This window comes from Pan troglodytes, chromosome 7 (genome assembly GCF_028858775.2).
Source record: "Pan troglodytes isolate AG18354 chromosome 7, NHGRI_mPanTro3-v2.0_pri, whole genome shotgun sequence".
Classification (NCBI taxonomy): domain Eukaryota; kingdom Metazoa; phylum Chordata; class Mammalia; order Primates; family Hominidae; genus Pan; species Pan troglodytes.
The window spans coordinates 85,652,315-85,662,280 of NC_072405.2; the positions used below are offsets into that span (position 1 = coordinate 85,652,315).

At 37.5% G+C, this 9,966-nt stretch overlaps 1 pseudogene; it reads right to left on the reverse strand.

The window, feature by feature from the left end:
* Nucleotides 1-5,810: 5,810 nt before the first annotated feature.
* Nucleotides 5,811-6,167, reverse strand: LOC129135613 (HIG1 domain family member 1A, mitochondrial-like; annotated as a pseudogene).
* Nucleotides 6,168-9,966: the final 3,799 nt, after the last annotated feature.

A 9,966-nucleotide genomic window follows, 5' to 3' on the forward strand; every position in this document is an offset into this window, starting at 1 on the left:
TGTATTCTTTTATGAAGCATCTATTTAGATCATTTGTCCATTTGTAAATCAGATTATTTGTTTTTTTGCTATTGAGTTGTTTGAGTTTCTTATATGTTCTGGTTATTAATCCCTTGTTGGATGGATAGTTTGCAAATATTTTATCCCATTCTGCAGGTTGTCTCTTTATTGATTGTTTCCTTTGCTGTGCAGAAACTTTGCTTTAGTACAGATAATAAAACAAATACTTGGAAAGATTAGGCAACTTCCTGGGTCACTTAATTATTAGTAGAAGCTCTTTCCACTGCAAATAGTGATGATAATAGTAATAAAATTGAAGTATTAGTAGTTGCTTATGTTTATTGAGCAATTACTAGGTATTAGACAACTTTCAATGCATTTTATATGTTATAATCTTAGATTATTACAAGTTTATAAAGTAGGTACTATAATTATCTCATTTGATAAATGATGAAATTGGATTTAAGAGAGGTCAAACTATATTCCCAAGATCCGCAGTGAGCCAGTAGATTGGCAGGATATGAACTCAGGTTGTATGGCTCTTGAGTTCTCACTCTTACCACTATAATAAGTTGTTCCCTAAAGATCCATGCTATGAGGCAAAAGGTGATGGTGCAGCAGGAAGAAATGAAAGGTTACAGTCTGTCAGGCGAATGAGATTATCCCTGACCAAGTTATTAGGAAATGCTGTGGCACTAGGAAGGTATCCGACATGGCTCTGAAAGGCTGGGTAGAATTTAAGCTTCTGGCTGTTAGAGGAAAGAGCATAATCAGCTGAGCAAGACAGCTGGAGAAGCATGAGCTGGAAGACACCAGCTCACAGCATCTAGAGCTGCATCAGGATGAGGAAAAGTGGGAGATAAATTTAGAAAGATAGTTTGGGGCCTGGAGATAGTTATGTAAAAAAAAAAAAAAGAATGTATTGTTTATAAAATTATTGATTCTTGAGGTTTGTGACTAGTAGTTTAAATCAACTACATCTTAAACTATTTAGTGGCACTATTATAGATATGATATTCGGGTAAATTTGAAACACACAGAGAATCAGATTGTATAGATTGTATGAAAATATGAAATTTAGTTTCAGTACAGTACAAAAGAAAACTATGAATGTACACTGAACATTTTGTGTGGTTAAACTTCTTGACACATTAAAAAATGTGTTAAGTTTATATTTAGTTTCAGCAAAACTGCATGAATCATTATATATCAACATATACAGGTATTTTTTTTCTTATAAAAATAGTATTATTGGTGGTTACATTCAAAGAACATTAAGCATTCCACTAAAAACAGAGCTTATAGAAATGAAGAAAAAATTTCATTATGATTGTGTTTTAGTTACCTGGGAGTAGGCCTTAAAAACAGAAGTATTTTTTTCTTCAAAACATTCAGATTCACTAGATGAAAATTTAATTTTGTAGGATGTCTGTACAGTTCAACTTTGATTATGGTGTGAGCTTTCAATTTAGACAATTTATCATTACATGGAGAGGAATTTTTTCTCTTAAGCCAGATTGAGTTTTCTTTCCAGGGAATAGATGAATCCAGGAGAAATCTTTCCACAGCTTATACCTAGCCAATGGACAGCTCATTGAATAATGGCAAAAGGAAAATATGTAATATCTTTTCCTATAGTCTCTCTTTGACCTTGACTTATCTCAAAATTCTCCTATTCATAGATTAAAGCAGTTTACATTTCGATTCCTAAATTTGGGGGTTGGACTTCAGCTTCAAAACAGTACAAAGCAGGCAGTTGATAATATAAAATATATGCAGAGGCCTGACTGATTTGCCTCTGACAGTTGTGTGACCTTTGGAAGGTCTCTTAACTGTCAAGGCCCTCAGTTTCTTAATCTGTCATCTGTTTGACATGTCCTCTAAAATTTTTCTTTTGTTTTAATGGATTAGGATTCTACAGGCCAATTTTTTATGGCTGCAGTTTCAACCTGATCGTGCAGTTAAACATGTGGGCCTTTGTGCTGTCTATATGTTTTATTTGAAGTCATCTTTTCTATGTCTGTAGCTTTACAGGAATAACATAATTACATCCATAAGAGAGGCTAAGTCCTAAATTCCTAGCCTAGCCCAAGTTTGGCTTCACTTCTTGCTAATTTTGATCTTAAAATTTAGGAGAGGCTACTCCCTCTACCTCATAGCCAGACAGATTCTGTACCATCCCTAGAGGAATAATCTTGAAGCCCTTTCATTTTAAAATATCTCCCTTTTCTGTATGTATTTAAGTGTTTGTACTATATATCTTACTGCCATAACAGAGGAAGCCAGTGAGGTAATGAGAAAAAATATATGGCAATTATTTGACCTGACATCATTAACCTTAACAGCCTCAGCATCCAATACCTAGCTTCATCCCCAGCCCCTACGCTCCCACCTGGAAGACTGCAGTGACCCTTAGAGGCAAGACATTTCTTTGAAAAGAAGCCTTTGGAACTCTGTCTGGATAGGGTATTTTGAACACTCATTACTTCAGAGTTTCAGGACGAGTCTGAGGTCAATATTCTTGTATCCCACAAAAAATATGAGTAGAATAAAGGATTATATACATACACTAGCATTTCACATGATTTCCAAACAGTCAGAAAGTATCCAGAAGTCCTGGTTTTTCTTGAGTTCCTGAATTAATCAATTTTTCCTCCTCATTTTAGAAGGATCTAATGATTAAACATTGCTCCCAAGTACTTCTGGGTCATAGAAATTCTCTGAGAGTTGGATAAAGAAGATGCTGTAGAGTTACAAGAACTGGGCTTGAAGTTAAGGAGACCTGATAGCTTATATCCACATACTCATTGAGTTGAGTGCCCTTGAGCAAATGATAGAACATCTGAGGGCTTTAGTACTTCATGTGAAAATGAAGAATATGGGCTAGATAAATTTAGTGAACTTTTCCAATTCTAAATTTATATGATTCTAAGAGTAAGTTGCCAAGTGTCTATAGATACTTTGGATTACACCCAGGCACCAAGGCGAATGTCAACGGGTAGTGCTGCTTAGCTAGGCTTTGACATTATCCAGAGTAGTAGAGGTGGAAGCTTAATTCATTTGGTTTCCAAAAACTACTGAGGGATGAGTAGCCCTGAGAATATAAGACTAGGCTAGTCTTTGCTACACCATCTTGAAGTGTTTTGTTTTATAATATTCAGTTTACAGAGATTTAGTAAATTTAAGGTGACTTTTAGCCATTATTACAGAAAGACAGTATAAAATCTATGATTTCTTTACTTATTCCTTTTAAATCCTATTATTTAAAAATTATCCTTGTTAGAAAATCTTACTAAGGTTTATTAATCAAATGGCAATCAATGAAATAAGATTTGTACTGAATGTATGACACTGTATTAGTCACTTTGGGAGGATATAAACATTTGTGGGAGCGTGCTTGCCCTTAGTTTGTATGTTAGGAGAAGAGAAAAGTCACTAAGAAATAAAAATATGTACAAGAATGAAAGAATCAAAATGCTCAGGACATTTTGCAGGAGAATGGAATTAATCTAAAAGAAAGAATGTATCCTTTGGTTTTTTAATGAAATAACTTTGGGAGTACTTTTTAAAATTAAAGATTATTTTACTCAGAAGCAGATTGAAATCTTTCTTTTTCCAGCCTGCAGAGCTCTCTTTAAAGATAAACGTTGCAGTGGTATTTTTAATTATTAAGGCTGGGCACTTATTTCCTTCTTACACTCACACACTTCCAAGGGGATTTGGAACATGGAAGAATTTCATAGCTATTTAGAGAAATGAGAACTTAGGTCTTTATAATTGCAAATGTTTCTTTCCAGTTCTAAGTTCAGGCTCTATTCTCCATGGTATTGAATCTTCCAAGTTGTGATACATCAATATAATGTATGATCTGTGCCTGAACATCCAAACATTTGTAAGTTTCTAGGATAGATGAAGGCAAATTTGTTTCAGCTAGCTTTGTTATGATTTATTTTTTCTAAGTGGTTAGTAACTTACCAATTAAATATATAGTTTGGAAAATAAAATTTGATAATTTTTTCTCTTTCACAAGTGATTGTAGCTCAAACACAAAGCAATACTAATGTAGTCTGGCTGTCTATGGGAAGGTTACCTGAAGCAGTGTCTGAGCGTGTTTAGTCATAAGCCTAAGACAACCAGAAAATGTTCATTTTGGGAAGATGATGATTTCTGCTCACCTATCAGAACCTCAAACTACACGTGTGCTTAAGTAGTGTTTAGTGAAGGTAAATATTTCTTTTTTTTTTTTAGACATGGTCACTTGATTTAATAACAATACATATACCATGTTATCACTATGGAATGTAAATTCAGGTTAGACAAGAGAATTTCACAAGTGTAATAGCATTCTGTAGTATATAAAAGTGTGTATACACTGTCTGACCAAACCAGCTTGCTCATAAAGCATTAATCAATTCCATTATAGGTAATTTGTTTAGTTTAATGTTTATAATTCTTAGGGAGAAAATAAGAAAAGCACACATTTATTTATTTATTTATTTACTTACTTATTTATTTATTTATTTATTTAGAGACAGGGTCTCACTCTGTTGCCCAGGCTGGAGTGCGGTGGTGTGATCTCAGCTCACTGCAGCCTCTGCCTCCCAGGCTCAAGCAATTCTCCTGCCTCAGCCACCTGGGCAGCTGGGACTACCAGTGTGCGCCGCCACACCTGGCTAATTTTTGTATTCTTAGTAGAGACAGGGTTTAATTATGTTGCCCAGGCTGGTCTCGACCTCCTAAACTCAAGCAATCCGCCCACCTCGGCGTCCCAAAGTGCTGGGATTACAGGCATAAGCCACCGTGCACAGCCAGCAACGCACACATTTAGAAAGTGTTTATTTACCTTTCTATGAGTGCTTAAAATACACATTTCTATTTCAAGATGATATTTAAAAATTATTCTAATATAACAGCCGCAAAAATATAATTCTACAATTACAAGAGAACTAAACTAGAATCCATAAGTTATTCTCATGTTTATAATTACGTTTTTTGTTGTTGTTGTTGTTTTTTTTTTTTTTGAGACGGGATCTCACTCTGTCGCCGGGGCTGGAGTGCAGCGGCGCGAACTTGGCTCACTGCAAGCTCCGCCTCCCGGGTCCACGCCGTTCTCCTGCCTCAGCCTCCCGAGTAGCTGGGACTACAGGCGCCTGCCACCACACCTGGCTAATTTTTTTGTATTTTTAGTAGAGACAGGGTTTCACCGTGTCAGCCAGGATGGTTTCGATCTCCTGACCTCGTGATCCACCCGCCTCGGCCTCCCAAAGTGCTGGGATTACAGACGTGAGCCACCGCACCCTGCCGCGATTCTTTAATAAATACTACTACTCTGCAGCCCTATTGTAAGCTTTCTAGATTTGGTTTAAACACACACACACATATATACTTTCAGCTGTGGGAGGCTTTACAACTTCTATTCCATGCACTTTCTAGACAGAGCTCTAAAAAAGCCAGCCAGTCCACAAGACAGGTAGAAAAAAAGTTAAATTAACTGGGGCAAATAGAACTCTTATATAACATCCAAAACATGAGAGATTCTGCAGCAAACTGGGAGTACTTCAGGGTTGGCGTGCTGTCTTCTTTAGAACTAATTTCACCTCAATAGTTTAAGAAGGTGTACATTTTAACGCTATCCAGTGCATTTAGGTGACATGTTTCTTTTGTGTTAACTTGACTCCCCTGAATGACCTAGTTGGTAAACTAGTCACGAATAATTCGATCACCAGGCAAATCAAGCCTGTAGGAAAGGAAGCCAATAATCGAAATGCCATGTTACCATCTGAACCCACTGAAATAGTTTATTTTTAACATTAATATGTAACTTCAGTAATGAGATGTCTAACTAAAGCAAGCTCCTCCAAGAAGACCAAGATAGCTTCATTTCTTCTAAGGCTTAGGATTGCCCAGAATTCCTAATACATGGAATAGCCCATGCCAAGAGTCATTGCTCCTACAACAAAGTCTTGGGCTGCCACACACACGTGGATCAGATGAAGGGGCATTTTAGTATTTCCCCTGCTCTTCAATTTGTATAATCCCTATGCAACAATTGCTGCAAAACCTGCCATTCCAATGGGGATGAATGGTGCGTCTTTAGCTTTTCTAATAAGTTTGGGTCCCTGATCTTCATCATATGAAGAAAGGGAAGCATCTGTGTCTGTTGACATAGTGATTGCTTGAAGAATCTCCCTAGAACTAGCAAACCCCTCACACGCCAGCTGGCTCGAAGCTAAATATTTCTAAGTATTGTCATATATAATTTTTAAAATAATGCTAATTTAGAATGTACTATAGGTGACTCAGATTTATGATTAAAGTTAGGCTATTTCCCTCTATTTTATAAAATAATAGTAATGGTTAATAGTACCAAATATATGCAACACACTATTGTAAGTATTTTACGTTTATTAATATTAATGCACTTTACATTTGCAACAACCCCATGTGGTAGGCATTGTTATTACCAGATTTCCATTTTACAGATGAAGAAACTGAGACACAGAGAAATTAAATAAATTACCCCAGATCGAAAAGTTGACAGGGCCAGAATGTAATGCCAGGCACCCTGCTCCTGGCATCAGTGCTTTAATCACTATACTATTCTTCCTCTCAATACAGTCTGCACTTCAGCTCCCTTCATTTAGACCTGGAGCCGCATTCTAAACTTGAGTACCTGCAGCCAAAATCTGTTTTTCAGTTAATCACTCGATATTGAATGAATGAAATGGAAAGAAGTCAAATAACTAGCTTATAGTCAGAGCTGGCTACATTATTTGCAGGGCCAAGTCCATAATGAAACTGCTTGTTCAAAAAATAGGAAAAAAAAGTGCAATTAAATATACTAAAATATAAAGCTTTTCCTTTAGTTTACAATCTTTCTCCTGTCATGATAGTTTTTTTTTGCCATTTAGTGTCATCTTAAGAAAAGGAAAATTAAAATTTAAAATGATTAGCATACATTTTATCATTCATCTTTCTATTGTGCAATACCTATTTTTAAATGCAAATATGGGAGTATTTAATTCGCATGTGGAAATTCCACCATGGTTTTATTGTTTTTTTTTTGTTTTTTTTTTGTTTTAGTTTGCACATGAATATCTTTTTTTTCCTTACCAGAACAGTGGAAACTGCATAAACTAATTCAAATGCTTTTATTTTACTTCTTTACATGCATACATTCTACCAGCATTCTCTACCTTCAGCTTCCTGATGAGTAATGAAAGACAGAAAGAAAATGAAATATGGGTTGTCCTGTTTTTTTCTTTCCTCCTTTGTCATCATTTTCAATGTAAGTAGGTCATTAACACAGGAAACTAATATGCATAAGAAAGTATGATAAGTTTCCTTGGTTGTTCATGTTTCTTAGAACACTATTGTTTTCTTTCTGTGTTTGAAGCAAGCTCTGGTTTGAATAAAAATCATGGCCTTTTGGGGCTATCAGTGCCTTTACTTCCTCAGTAGTGGACATAAGACACCGACCTTGAATACTTGACTTGAGTCTCTGTGAACTTCCACGTAGCGTGGGTCCACCAGAATCCTGTGCTCCTGGACATCATGAACACTGTGTGAATTGGGAGCTAAGGAATAGAACAGGCCAAGATGCCTGCATTTTGCTTTGTATCTCCTCTGTTCCAGTGTATATTCCCCTGACACACTGGACCTCACTTACGAATATGTTTAAATATGAAATTGTTGGCAATTTCAACATGGCAATAGAAGAGCCCTTTTGAGTGCAAGGCACTGTATGACTACTCAGGTCCTACATCTCTGAAGTGGGCCTTGCTCAGGGCCATTAGATGAATTGAAAGCTGGATTGGCCTCACACCATTTTTCCAGTCAACCCCAAACATGGTACTAAAGATAGAAATAATTGGCCTGGGAGGGTTAGGTGTGATCACAGGCGATCAAGCCAAGGTGAGATGGACTTCCAAAGGATTCTTGCCAGGCAGCTTGGAAAATAGTCTGGAGAAGCCAGTTAGTTGCTCGACACCATGCTCAGTAAACACCTTCCACAGGCTGAGGGACTTTCTCAGAATGGCCTGGGTTCTTGTGAGATGGTTCACTCCTGCAGTAAATTGCTGTGCTGATTTGACAGTAGATGATAAATCCAGCGGCCAGAAAGCAAGCAATAATCACACTGCAACCCTGCCTCATAATCCATGCAACATTTTTTGAAGTATTTTCATCCTCATTAGCTTATTCATGCTCATATCTCTATGAGAAAGGCTGGAATTTTTTTCCATTTTACAGCTGAGAAAGCTTAGGAGGTCTAGAATAGGACGGTCTAACAGAACTTTATGCAAAGATGGAGATGTCCTTTACCTGTGCGTCTAATATAATCATCACTAGCCACACATGGCTAGTACCACTGAAAAGCTGAAGTTTAAACTGATTTAATTTGAATTAAATTCAAGTAGCCACATGTATCTAGTGGCTTTTATATTGGACATGCAACTGGAGAACATACATGGTGATGCACTCTCTCTACACATTCACTCACTAAATTACCAGGATCAGAGCCTGAGAGTCTAGGAACTTCTCAAGAGCAGGCTCTTAACCAGGCACTTTTGGCATCTGGGGCCCGTCACTCAAGATCAGCTAATCTGCCTGGCCCTCAGGACACTTCCTCCCGCCTTGTTCAAGTCAACAGCCAGGGGAACAGACTTTACACCGCACATCTCCAGGTGGTGCTAGGTTGGCACTCACGTTTTAGGAAGCCAGCAAGAGGTCTTTTGGATCTAGATATGCCTGTCTGTCTCTTAGAAGATTAACAAGGTAAGGACATTAGACAATCCCAAAATGCTAATCCCATTATCTTTTCAACTCTGTGGAAAAATATCATCCTTCATTTTCTCAGATTTCATTTGCATTCAAGGAAGCTAAAAGTGGTCAAGATGCTTTCCTTCTGGGGTCCCATGTTACAGGAATCCAAGGTAAGGACATCAGACAATCCCAAAATGCTAATCCCATTATCTTTTCAACTCTGTGGAAAAATATCATCCTTCATTTTCTCAGATTTCATTTGCATTCAAGGAAGCTAAAAGTGGTCAAGATGCTTTCCTTCTGGGGTCCCATGTTACAGGAATCTAAAGCCTACTTGATTGACCTGACTGTTTTTACCCTGGGAAGCGGCGTAATTAACCCTGTTCATCTCTAAGACGAGGTTACAGCAGCCCCTATGCCAACTCTGGGAACTCCTATTCAACGTTACTGACCCCTTCATTCCCATACCATCAGGATGAATTTCACTTCAGGCCTAACCTTGCCATCATTGTTTCTCCCAATCCTGGTACAAGCCATTTTAGTGTTAGTATACTTCATCAGGTGGGAAGTGTACTTACCTGAAACACTCCTCCTCTCCCCCACACTACTAACAACTCCCAATTTCTTTCAGTTGATCTGTTGGCCATTTATTCAAATACTGCTAGGTGCTGAAGAGATGCTAAAAAAACATACAGTTACAGTCCCTCGTCTCCATCTCCAAGCTTCCCAGTCTCAAACCAGGTTGGGAAGGCAAGATTCAAACTAGCCATACTTGTCAGTATCCGTCTGTTTATTTACTATCACTCAGATATCGACCAGATGCTAGAAGAGTATGTACTTATATTCCTACGAAAATGGTATATACAATCACTGGAGAATCTGCTCATCATCTCACTGTCATCCATCCAGAAAAGTTCGTTTTACAACTAGAAGTTTCAGTATCCCCTGATTATCCAAACTTCCTACCACTGCTGACACACAGCAGTCAGCTACTATTATGAGACTTATGAGCACTCAAGCGTATGGCTTTCAAGTTTATTATTTCCCAGAATCCTTGAGGACTACAATACAAGAATTTTCTCCATCTCTTATACCTCTTCCTAGTTTAAGCCAATTTTCCTCCCCTGGAATACCACAATGACCTCTTAACTCATCCCTACTATCCATTGTACACAATTCAGCTAGAATGATACTTTAGAGAGA